Source organism: Triturus cristatus, chromosome 1_1, assembly GCF_964204655.1.
Source record: "Triturus cristatus chromosome 1_1, aTriCri1.1, whole genome shotgun sequence".
Lineage (NCBI taxonomy): Eukaryota > Metazoa > Chordata > Amphibia > Caudata > Salamandridae > Triturus > Triturus cristatus.
In genome coordinates, this window is record NC_140579.1 from 195915992 (window position 1) to 195930033 (window position 14042).

A 14042-nucleotide genomic window follows, 5' to 3' on the forward strand; every position below is an offset into this window, starting at 1 on the left:
TGAAACTACAAAGACGGGATATTAAAGGTCAAGTTCATTCAGCTGTAAACGACGCGCATGGCCAGTGAGCAAGGGCGTGTTGCCCGAAACCGGTATGGCAATCTGTGTTGGGGGAATGAACACGTTGACTCCTGCTCCCTCAATAAATGAAAGGAGAAACTTCTACTTGTGTGGCGTCTCGCATTGGGCAACTTGGATTTTGGAATTTGCAAGCGGCGTGCCTAGCCGCTGAGACGCTCTGCCGCGATAATAGCGGACCATGGCTCCGGACCCCTGGGGCCATGCGGAAGTGGTAGTTCCACTATTGCGGGACTTTTAATGCATGACGGCGTTGTTTTGTTCCTCCATGCAACCCACCAAGGGGAATGATATACATGCACGCAGTTTAACAGCACCCACTGTGGAAATAACGGACTACCTTACCCAGAAGGCAACTTACCAATGAAACTACAAAGACGGGATATTAGAGGTCAAGTTCAATCAGCTGTAAACGACGCGCATGGCCAGTGAGCAAGGGCGTGTTGCCCGAAACCGGTATGGCAATCTGTGTTGGGGGAATGAACACGTTGACTCCTGCTCCCTCAATAAATGAAAGGAGAAACTTCTACTTGTGTGGCGTCTCGCATTGGGCAACTTGGATTTTGGAATTTGCAAGCGGCGTGCCTAGCCGCTGAGACGCTCTGCCGCGATAATAGCGGACCATGGCTCCGGACCCCTGGGGCCATGTGGAAGTGGTAGTTCCACTATTGCGGGACTTTTAATGCATGACGGCGTTGTTTTGTTCCTCCATGCAACCCACCAAGGGGAATGATATACATGCACGCAGTTTAACAGCACCCACTGTGGAAATAAAGGACTACCTTACCTAGAAGGCAACTTACCAATGAAACTACAAAGACGGGATATTAAAGGTCAAGTTCAATCAGCTGTAAACGACGCGCATGGCCAGTGAGCAAGGGCGTGTTGCCCGAAACCGGTATGGCAATCTGTGTTGGGGGAATGAACACGTTGACTCCTGCTCCCTCAATAAATGAAAGGAGAAACTTCTACTTGTGCAGGATATTAAAAGTCAAGTTCATTCAGCTGTAAACGACGCGCATGGCCAGTGAGCAAGGGCGTGTTGCCCGAAACCGGTATGGCAATCTGTGTTGGGGGAATGAACACGTTGACTCCTGCTCCCTCAATAAATGAAAGGAGAAACTTCTACTTGTGTGGCGTCTCGCATTGGGCAACTTGGATTTTGGAATTTGCAAGCGGCGTGCCTAGCCGTTGAGACACTCTGCCGCTATAATAGCGGACCATGGCTCCGGACCTCTGGGGCCATGTGGAAGTGGCAGTTCCACTATTGCGGGAGTTTTAATGCATGACGGCGTTGTTTTGTTCCTCCATGCAACCCACCAAGGGGAATGATATACATGCACGCAGTTTAACAGCACCCACTGTGGAAATAACGAACTACCTTACCCAGAAGGCAACTTACCAATGAAACTACAAAGACGGGATATCAAAGGTCAAGTTCAATCAGCTGTAAACGACGCGCATGGCCAGTGTGCAAGGGCGTGTTGCCCGCAACCGGTATGGCAATCTGTGTTGGGGGAATGAACACGTTGACTCCTGCTCCCTCAATAAATGAAAGGAGAAACTTCTACTTGTGTGGCGTCTCGCATTGGGCAACTTGGATTTTGGAATTTGCAAGCGGCGTGCCTAGCCGCTGAGACGCTCTGCCGCGATAATAGCGGACCATGGCTCCGGACCCCTGGGGCCATGCGGAAGTGGTAGTTCCACTATTGCGGGACTTTTAATGCATGACGGCGTTGTTTTGTTCCTCCATGCAACCCACCAAGGGGAATGATATACATGCACGCAGTTTAACAGCACCCACTGTGGAAATAACGGACTACCTTACCCAGAAGGCAACTTACCAATGAAACTACAAAGACGGGATATTAGAGGTCAAGTTCAATCAGCTGTAAACGACGCGCATGGCCAGTGAGCAAGGGCGTGTTGCCCGAAACCGGTATGGCAATCTGTGTTGGGGGAATGAACACGTTGACTCCTGCTCCCTCAATAAATGAAAGGAGAAACTTCTACTTGTGTGGCGTCTCGCATTGGGCAACTTGGATTTTGGAATTTGCAAGCGGCGTGCCTAGCCGCTGAGACGCTCTGCCGCGATAATAGCGGACCATGGCTCCGGACCCCTGGGGCCATGTGGAAGTGGTAGTTCCACTATTGCGGGACTTTTAATGCATGACGGCGTTGTTTTGTTCCTCCATGCAACCCACCAAGGGGAATGATATACATGCACGCAGTTTAACAGCATCCACTGTGGAAATAACGGACTACCTTACCTAGAAGGCAACTTACCAATGAAACTACAAAGACGGGATATTAAAGGTCAAGTTCAATCAGCTGTAAACGACACGCATGGCCAGTGAGCAAGGGCGTGTTGCCCGAAACCGGTATGGCAATCTGTGTTGGGGGAATGAACACGTTGACTCCTGCTCCCTCAATAAATGAAAGGAGAAACTTCTACTTGTGCAGGATATTAAAGGTCAAGTTCATTCAGCTGTAAACGACGCGCATGGCCAGTGAGCAAGGGCGTGTTGCCCGAAACCGGTATGGCAATCTGTGTTGGGGGAATGAACACGTTGACTCCTGCTCCCTCAATAAATGAAAGGAGAAACTTCTACTTGTGTGGCGTCTCGCATTGGGCAACTTGGATTTTGGAATTTGCAAGCGGCGTGCCTAGCCGTTGAGACACTCTGCCGCTATAATAGCGGACCATGGCTCCGGACCTCTGGGGCCATGTGGAAGTGGCAGTTCCACTATTGCGGGAGTTTTAATGCATGACGGCGTTGTTTTGTTCCTCCATGCAACCCACCAAGGGGAATGATATACATGCACGCAGTTTGACAGCACCCACTGTGGAAATAACAAACTACCTTACCCAGAAGGCAACTTACCAATGAAACTAGAAAGACGGGATATTAAAGGTCAAGTTCAATAAGCTGTAAACGACGCGCATGGCCAGTGAGCAAGGGCGTGTTGCCCGAAACCGGTATGGCAATCTGTGTTGGGGGAATGAACACGTTGACTCCTGCTCCCTCAATAAATGAAAGGAGAAACTTCTACTTGTGTGGCGTCTCGCATTGGGCAACTTGGATTTTGGAATTTGCAAGCGGCGTGCCTAGCAGTTGAGACGCTCTGCCGCGATAATAGCGGACCACGGCTCCGGACCCCTGGGGCCATGTGGAAGTGGCAGTTCCACTATTGCGGGACTTTTAATGCATGACGGCGTTGTTTTGTTCCTCCATGCAACCCACGAAGGGGAATGATATACATGCACGCAGTTTAACAGCACCCACTGTGGAAATAACGAACTACCTTACCCAGAAGGCAACTTACCAATGAAACTACAAAGACGGGATATCAAAGGTCAAGTTCAATCAGCTGTAAACGACGCGCATGGCCAGTGAGCAAGGGCGTGTTGCCCGCAACCGGTATGGCAATCTGTGTTGGGGGAATGAACACGTTGACTCCTGCTCCCTCAATAAATGAAAGGAGAAACTTCTACTTGTGTGGCGTCTCGCATTGGGCAACTTGGATTTTGGATTTTCAAGCGGCGTGCCTAGCCTCTGAGACGCTCTGCCGCGATAATAGCGGACCACGGCTCCAGACCCCTGGGGCCATGTGGAAGTGGCAGTTACACTATTGCGGGACTTTTAATGCATGACGGCGTTGTTTTGTTCCTCCATGCAACCCACCGAGGGAAATGATATACATGCACGCAGTTTAACAGCACCCACTGTGGAAATAACGAACTACCTTACCCAGAAGGCAACTTACCAATGAAACTACAAAGACGGGATATTAAAGGTCAAGTTCATTCAGCTGTAAAAGACGCGCATGGCCAGTGAGCAAGGGCGTGTTGCCCGAAACCGGTATGGCAATCTGTGTTGGGGGAATGAACACGTTGACTCCTGCTCCCTCAATAAATGAAAGGAGAAACTTCTACTTGTGTGGCGTCTCGTATTGGGCAACTTGGATATTGGAATTTGCAAGCGGCGTGCCTAGCCGTTGAGACACTCTGCCGCTATAATAGCGGACCATGGCTCCGGACCTCTGGGGCCATGTGGAAGTGGCAGTTCCACCATTGCGGGACTTTTAATGCATGACGGCGTTGTTTTGTTCCTCCATGCAACCCACCAAGGGGAATGATATACATGCACGCAGTTTGACAGCACCCACTGTGGAAATAACGAGCTACCTTACCCAGAAGGCAACTTACCAATGAAACTAGAAAGACGGGATATTAAAGGTCAAGTTCAATAAGCTGTAAACGACGCGCATGGCCAGTGAGCAAGGGCGTGTTGCCCGAAACCGGTATGGCAATCTGTGTTGGGGGAATGAACACGTTGACTCCTGCTCCCTCAATAAATGAAAGGAGAAACTTCTACTTGTGTGGCGTCTCGCATTGGGCAACTTGGATTTTGCAAGCTGCGTGCCTAGCCGCTGAGACGCTCTGCCGCGATAATAGCGGACCACGACTCCGGACCCCTGGGGCCATGTGGAAGTGGGAGTTCCACAATTGCGGGAGTTTTAATGCATGACGGCGTTGTTTTGTTCTTCCATGCAACCCACCAAGGGGAATGATATACATGCACACAGTTTAACAGCACCCACTGTGGAAATAACAAACTACCTTACCCAGAAGGCAACTTACCAATGAAACTACAAAGACGGGATATTAAAGGTCAAGTTCAATCAGCTGTAAACAACGCGCATGGCCAGTGAGCAAGGGCGTGTTGCCCGAAACCGGTATGGCAATCTGTGTTGGGGGAATGAACACGTTGACTCCTGCTCCCTCAATAAATGAAAGGAGAAACTTCTACTTGTGTGGCGTCTCGCATTGGGCAACTTGGATTTTGGAATTTGCAAGCGGCGTGCCTAGCCGCTGAGACGCTCTGCCGCGATAATAGCGGACCACGGCTCCGGACCCCTGGGGCCATGTGGAAGTGCCAGTTCCACTATTGCGGGACTTTTAATGCATGACGGCGTTGTTTTGTTCCTCCATGCAACCCACCAAGGGGAATGATATACATGCACGCAGTTTAACAGCACCCACTGTGGAAATACCGAACTACCTTACCCAGAAGGCAACTTACCAATGAAACTACAAAGACGGGATATTAAAGGTCAAGTTCAATCAGCTGTAAACGACGCGTATGGCCAGTGAGCAAGGGCGTGTTGCCCGAAACCGGTATGGCAATCTGTGTTGGGGGAATGAACACGTTGACTCCTGCTCCCTCAATAAATGAAAGGAGAAACTTCTACTTGTGTGGCGTCTCGTATTGGGCAACTTGGATTTTGCAAGCGGCGTGCCTAGCCGCTGAGACGCTCTGCCGCGATAATAGCGGACCACGACTCCGGACCCCTGGGGCCATGTGGAAGTGGGAGTTCCACTATTGCGGGACTTTTAATGCATGACGGCGTTGTTTTGTTCCTCCATGCAACCCACCAAGGGGAATGATATACATGCACACAGTTTAACAGCACCCACTGTGGAAATAACAAACTACCTTACCCAGAAGGCAACTTACCAATGAAACTACAAAGACGGGATATTAAAGGTCAAGTTCAATCAGCTGTAAACAACGCGCATGGCCAGTGAGCAAGGGCGTGTTGCCCGAAACCAGTATGGCAATCTGTGTTGGGGGAATGAACACGTTGACTCCTGCTCCCTCAATAAATGAAAGGAGAAAGTTCTACTTGTGTGGCGTCTCGCATTGGGCAACTTGGATTTTGGAATTTGCAAGTGGTGTGCCTAGCCGCTGAGGCGCTCTGCCGCGATAATAGCGGACCACGGCTCCGGACCCCTGGGGCCATGTGGAAGTGGCAGTTCCACTATTGCGGGACTTTTAATGCATGAGGGCGTTGTTTTGTTCTTCCATGCAACCCACCAAGGGGAATGATATACATGCACGCAGTTTAACAGCACCCACTGTGGAAATAACAAACTACCTTACCCAGAAGGCAACTTACCAATGAAACTACAAAGACGGGATATTAAAGGTCAAGTTCAATCAGCTGTAAACGACGCGCATGGCCAGTGAGCAAGGGCGTGTTGCCCGAAACCGGTATGGCAATCTGTGTTGGGGGAATGAACACGTTGACTCCTGCTCCCTCAATAAATGAAAGGAGAAACTTCTACTTGTGTAGCATCTCGCATTGGGCAACTTGGATTTTGGAATTTGCAAGCGCCGTGCCTAGCCGCTGAGACGCTCTGCCGCGATAATAGCGGACCACGGCTCCGGACCCCTGGGGCCATGTGGAAGTGGCAGTTCCACTATTGCGGGACTTTTAATGCATGACCTCGTTGTTTTGTTCCTCCATGCAACCCACCAAGGGGAATGATATACATGCATGCAGTTTAACAGCACCCACTGTGGAAATAACGAACTACCTTACCCAGAAGGCAACTTACCAATGAAACTACAAAGACGGGATATCAAAGGTCAAGTTCAATCAGCTGTAAACGACGCGCATGGCCAGTGAGCAAGGGCGTGTTGCCCGAAACCGGTATGGCAATCTGTGTTGGGGGAATGAACAGGTTGACTCCTGCTCCCTCAATAAATGAAAGGAGAAACTTCTACTTGTGTGGCGTCTCGCATTGGGCAACTTGGATTTTGGATTTTCAAGCGGCGTGCCTAGCCTCTGAGACGCTCTGCCGCGATAATAGCGGACCACGGCTCCGGACCCCTGGGGCCATGTGGAAGTGGCAGTTCCACTATTGCGGGACTTTTAATGCATGACGGCGTTGTTTTGTTCCTCCATGCAACCCACCAAGGGGAATGATATACATGCACGCAGTTTAACAGCACCCACTGTGGAAATAACGAACTACCTTACCCAGAAGGCAACTTACCAATGAAACTACAAAGACGGGATATTAAAGGTCAAGTTCATTCAGCTGTAAACGACGCGCATGGCCAGTGAGCAAGGGCGTGTTGCCCAAAACCGGTATGGCAATCTGTGTTGGGGGAATGAACACGTTGACTCCTGCTCCCTCAATAAATGAAAGGAGAAACTTCTACTTGTGTGGCGTCTCGCATTGGGCAACTTGGATTTTGGAATTTGCAAGCGGCGTGCCTAGCCGTTGAGACACTCTGCCGCTATAATAGCGGACCATGGCTCCGGACCTCTGGGGCCATGTGGAAGTGGCAGTTCCACTATTGCGGGAGTTTTAATGCATGACGGCGTTGTTTTGTTCCTCCATGCAACCCACCAAGGGGAATGATATACATGCACGCAGTTTGACAGCACCCACTGTGGAAATAACGAACTACCTTACCCAGAAGGCAACTTACCAATGAAACTAGAAAGACGGGATATTAAAGGTCAAGTTCAATAAGCTGTAAACGACGCACATGGCCAGTGAGCAAGGGCGTGTTGCCCGAAACCGGTATGGCAATCTGTGTTGGGGGAATGAACACGTTGACTCCTGCTCCCTCAATAAATGAAAGGAGAAACTTCTACTTGTGTGGCGTCTCGCATTGGGCAACTTGGATTTTGGAATTTACAAGCGGCGTGCCTAGCCGCTGAGACGCTTTGCCGCGATAATAGCGGACCATGGCTCCGAACCCCTGGGGCCATGTGGAAGTGGCAGTTCCACTATTGCGGGACTTTTAATGCATGACGGCGTTGTTTTGTTCCTCCATGCAACCCACCAAGGGGAATGATATACATGCACGCAGTTTAACAGCACCCACTGTGGAAATAACTAACTACCTTACCCAGAAGGCAACTTACCAATGAAACTACAAAGACGGGATATCAAAGGTCAAGTTCAATCAGCTGTAAACGACGCGCATGGCCAGTGAGCAAGGGTGTGTTGCCCGCAACCGGTATGGCAATCTGTGTTGGGGGAATGAACACGTTGACTCCTGCTCCCTCAATAAATGAAAGGAGAAACTTCTACTTGTGTGGCGTCTCGCATTGGGCAACTTGGATTTTGAATTTTCAAGCGGCGTGCCTAGCCTCTGAGACGCTCTGCCGCGATAATAGCGGACCACGGCTCCGGACCCCTGGGGCCATGTGGAAGTGGCAGTTCCACTATTGCGGGACTTTTAATGCATGACGGCGTTGTTTTGTTCCTCCATGCAACCCACCAAGGGGAATGATATACATGCACGCAGTTTAACAGCACCCACTGTGGAAATAACGAACTACCTTACCCAGAAGGCAACTTACCAATGAAACTACAAAGACGGGATATTAAAGGTCAAGTTCATTCAGCTGTAAACGACGCGCATGGCCAGTGAGCAAGGGCGTGTTGCCCGAAACTGGTATGGCAATCTGTGTTGGGGGAATGAACACGTTGACTCCTGCTCCCTCAATAAATGAAAGGAGAAACTTCTACTTGTGTGGCGTCTCGCATTGGGCAACTTGGATATTGGAATTTGCAAGCGGCGTGCCTAGCCGTTGAGACACTCTGCCGCTATAATAGCGGACCATGGCTCCGGACCTCTGGGGCCATGTGGAAGTGGCAGCTCCACTATTGCGGGAGTTTTAATGCATGACGGCGTTGTTTTGTTCCTCCATGCAACCCACCAAGGGGAATGATATACATGCACGCAGTTTGACAGCACCCACTGTGGAAATAACGAACTACCTTACCCAGAAGGCAACTTACCAATGAAACTAGAAAGACGGGATATTAAAGGTCAAGTTCAATAAGCTGTAAACGACGCGCATGGCCAGTGAGCAAGGGCGTGTTGCCCGAAACCGGTATGGCAATCTGTGTTGGGGGAATGAACACGTTGACTCCTGCTCCCTCAATAAATGAAAGGAGAAACTTCTACTTGTGTGGCGTCTCGCATTGGGCAACTTGGATTTTGCAAGCGGCGTGCATAGCCGCTGAGACGCTCTGCCGCGATAATAGCGGACCACGACTCCGGACCCCTGGGGCCATGTGGAAGTGGGAGTTCCACAATTGCGGGAGTTTTAATGCATGACGGCGTCGTTTTGTTCCTCCATGCAACCCACCAAGGGGAATGATATACATGCACACTGTTTAACAGCACCCACTGTGGAAATAACAAACTACCTTACCCAGAAGGCAACTTACCAATGAAACTAGAAAGACGGGATATTAAAGGTCAAGTTCAATCAGCTGTAAACAACGCGCATGGCCAGTGAGCAAGGGCGTGTTGCCCGAAACCGGTATGGCAATCTGTGTTGGGGGAATGAACACGTTGACTCCTGCTCCCTCAATAAATGAAAGGAGAAACTTCTACTTGTGTGGCGTCTCGCATTGGGCAACTTGGATTTTGGAATTTGCAAGCGGCGTGCCTAGCCGCTGAGACGCTCTGCCGCGATAATAGCAGACCACGGCTCCGGACCCCTGGGGCCATGTGGAAGTGGCAGTTCCACTATTGCGGGACTTTTAATGCATGACGGCGTTGTTTTGTTTCTCCCTGCAACCCACCAAGGGGAATGATATACATGCACGCAGTTTAACAGCACCCACTGTGGAAATACCGAACTACCTTACCCAGAAGGCAACTTACCAATGAAAATACAAAGACGGGATATTAAAGGTCAAGTTCAATCAGCTGTAAACGACGCGTATGGCCAGTGAGCAAGGGCGTGTTGCCCGAAACCGGTATGGCAATCTGTGTTGGGGGAATGAACACGTTGACTCCTGCTCCCTCAATAAATGAAAGGAGAAACTTCTACTTGTGTGGCGTCTCGCATTGGGCAACTTGGATTTTGGAATTTGCAAGCGGCGTGCCTAGCCGCTGAGACGCTTTGCCGCGATAATAGCGGACCATGGCTCCGAACCCCTGGGGCCATGTGGAAGTGGCAGTTCCACTATTGCGGGACTTTTAATGCATGACGGCGTTGTTTTGTTCCTCCATGCAACCCACCAGGGGAATGATATACATGCACGCAGTTTAACAGCACCCACTGTGGAAATAACTAACTACCTTACCCAGAAGGCAACTTACCAAAGAAACTACAAAGACGGGATATCAAAGGTCAAGTTCAATCAGCTGTAAACAACGCGCATGGCCAGTGAGCAAGGGCGTGATGCCCGAAACCGGTATGGCAATCTGTGTTGGGGAAATGAACACGTTGACTCCCGCTCCCTCAATAAATGAAAGGAGAAACTTCTACTTGTGTGGCGTCTCGCATTGGGCAACTTGGATTTTGGATTTTCAAGCCGCGTGCCTAGCCTCTGAGACGCTCTGCCGCGATAATAGCGGACCACGGCTCCGGACCCCTGGGGCCATGTGGAAGTGGCAGTTCCACTATTGCGGGACTTTTAATGCATGACGGCGTTGTTTTGTTCCTCCATGCAACCCACGAAGGGGAATGATATACATGCACGCAGTTTAACAGCACCCACTGTGGAAATAACGAACTACCTTACCCAGAAGGCAACTTACCAATGAAACTACAAAGACGGGATATTAAAGGTCAAGTTCATTCAGCTGTAAACGACGCGCATGGCCAGTGAGCAAGGGCGTGTTGCCCGAAACCGGTATGGCAATCTGTGTTGGGGGAATGAACACGTTGACTCCTGCTCCCTCAATAAATGAAAGGAGAAAGTTCTACTTGTGTGGCGTCTCGCATTGGGCAACTTGGATTTTGGAATTTGCAAGTGGCGTGCCTAGCCGCTGAGGCGCTCTGCCGCGATAATAGCGGACCACGGCTCCGGACCTCTGGGGCCATGTGGAAGTGGCAGTTCCACTATTGCGGGACTTTTAATGCATGACGGCGTTGTTTTGTTCTTCCATGCAACCCACGAAGGGGAATGATATACATGCACGCAGTTTAACAGCACCCACTGTGGAAATAATGAACTACCTTACCCAGAAGGCAACTTACCAATGAAACTACAAAGACAGGATATTAAAGGTCAAGTTCAATCAGCTGTAAACGACGCGCATGGCCAGTGAGCAAGGGCGTGTTGCCCGAAACCGGTATGGCAATCTGTGTTGGGGGAATGAACACGTTGACTCCTGCTCCCTCAATAAATGAAAGGAGAAACTTCTACTTGTGTAGCATCTCGCATTGGGCAACTTGGATTTTGGAATTTGCAAGCGGCGTGCCTAGCCGCTGAGACGCTCTGCCGCGATAATAGCGGACCACGGCTCCGGACCCCTGGGGCCATGTGGAAGTGGCAGTTCCACTATTGCGGGACTTTTAATGCAAGACCTCGTTGTTTTGTTCCTCCATGCAACCCACCAAGGGGAATGATATACATGCACGCAGTTTAACAGCACCCACTGTGGAAATAACGAACTACCTTACCCAGAAGGCAACTTACCAATGAAACTACAAAGACGGGATATCAAAGGTCAAGTTCAATCAGCTGTAAACGACGCGCATGGCCAGTGAGCAAGGGCGTGTTGCCCGAAACCGGTATGGCAATCTGTGTTGGGGGAATGAACACGTTGACTCCTGCTCCCTCAATAAATGAAAGGAGAAACTTCTACTTGTGTGGCGTCTCGCATTGGGCAACTTGGATTTTGGATTTTCAAGCGGCGTGCCTAGCCTCTGAGACGCTCTGCCGCGATAATAGCGGACCACGGCTCCGGACCCCTGGGGCCATGTGGAAGTGGCAGTTCCACTATTGCGGGACTTTTATTGCATGACGGCGTTGTTTTGTTCCTCCATGCAACCCACCAAGGGGAATGATATACATGCACACAGTTTAACAGCACCCACTGTGGAAATAACAAACTACCTTACCCAGAAGGCAACTTACCAATGAAACTACAAAGACGGGATATTAAAGGTCAAGTTCATTCAGCTGTAAAAGACGCGCAGGGCCAGTGAGCAAGGGCGTGTTGCCCGAAACCGGTATGGCAATCTGTGTTGGGGGAATGAACACGTTGACTCCTGCTCCCTCAATAAATGAAAGGAGAAACTTCTACTTGTGTGGCGTCTCGCATTGGGCAACTTGGATATTGGAATTTGCAAGCGGCGTGCCTAGCCGTTGAGACACTCTGCCGCTATAATAGCGGACCATGGCTCCGGACCTCTGGGGCCATGTGGAAGTGGCAGTTCCACTATTGCGGGAGTTTTAATGCATGACGGCGTTGTTTTGTTCCTCCATGCAACCCACCAAGGGGAATGATATACATGCACGCAGTTTGACAGCACCCACTGTGGAAATAACGAACTACCTTACCCAGAAGGCAACTTACCAATGAAACTAGAAAGACGGGATATTAAAGGTCAAGTTCAATAAGCTGTAAACGACGCGCATGGCCAGTGAGCAAGGGCGTGTTGCCCGAAACCGGTATGGCAATCTGTGTTGGGGGAATGAACACGTTGACTCCTGCTCCCTCAATAAATGAAAGGAGAAACTTCTACTTGTGTGGCGTCTCGCATTGGGCAACCTGGATTTTGCAAGCGGCGTGCCTAGCCGCTGAGACGCTCTGCCGCGATAATAGCGGACCACGACTCCGGACCCCTGGGGCCATGTGGAAGTGGGAGTTCCACAATTGCGGGAGTTTTAATGCATGACGGCGTTGTTTTTTTCCTCCATGCAACCCACCAAGGGGAATGATATACATGCACACAGTTTAACAGCACCCACTGTGGAAATAACAAACTACCTTACCCAGAAGGCAACTTACCAATGAAACTACAAAGACGGGATATTAAAGGTCAAGTTCAATCAGCTGTAAACAACGCGCATGGCCAGTGAGCAAGGGCGTGTTGCCCGAAACTGGTATGGCAATCTGTGTTGGGGGAATGAACACGTTGACTCCTGCTCCCTCAATAAATGAAAGGAGAAACTTCTACTTGTGTGGCGTCTCGCATTGGGCAACTTGGATTTTGGAATTTGCAAGCGGCGTGCCTAGCCGCTGAGACGCTCTGCCGCGATAATAGCGGATCACGGCTCCGGACCCCTGGGGCCATGTGGAAGTGGCAGTTCCACTATTGCGGGACTTTTAATGCATGACGGCGTTGTTTTGTTCCTCCATGCAACCCACCAAGGGGAATGATATACATGCACGCAGTTTAACAGCACCCACTGTGGAAATACCGAACTACCTTACCCAGAAGGCAACTTACCAATGAAACTACAAAGACGGGATATTAAAGGTCAAGTTCAATCAGCTGTAAACGACGCGTATGGCCAGTGAGCAAGGGCGTGTTGCCCGAAACCGGTATGGCAATCTGTGTTGGGGGAATGAACACGTTGACTCCTGCTCCCTCAATAAATGAAAGGAGAAACTTCTACTTGTGTGGCGTCTCGCATTGGGCAACTTGGATTTTGGAATTTGCAAGCGGCGTGCCTAGCCGCTGAGATGCTTTGCCGCGATAATAGCGGACCATGGCTCCGAACCCCTGGGGCCATGTGGAAGTGGCAGTTCCACTATTGCGGGACTTTTAATGCATGACGGCGTTGTTTTGTTCCTCCATGCAACCCACCAAGGGGAATGATATACATGCACGCAGTTTAACAGCACCCACTGTGGAAATAACTAACTACCTTACCCAGAAGGCAACTTACCAAAGAAACTACAAAGACGGGATATCAAAGGTCAAGTTCAATCAGCTGTAAACAACGAGCATGGCCAGTGAGCAAGGGCGTGTTGCCCGAAACCGGTATGGCAATCTGTGTTGGGGAAATGAACACGTTGACTCCTGCTCCCTCAATAAATGAAAGGAGAAACTTCTACTTGTCTGAAGTCTCGCATTGGACAACTTGGATTTTGGATTTTCAAGCGGCGTGCCTAGCCTCTGAGACGCTCTGCCGCGATAATAGCGGACCACGGCTCCGGACCCCTGGGGCCATGTGGAAGTGGCAGTTCCACTATTGCGGGACTTTTAATGCATGACGGCGTTGTTTTGTTCCTCCATGCAACCCACGAAGGGGAATGATATACATGCACGCAGTTTAACAGCACCCACTGTGGAAATAACGAACTACCTTACCCAGAAGGCAACTTACCAAAGAAACTACAAAGACGGGATATTAAAGGTCAAGTTCATTCAGCTGTAAACGACGCGCATGG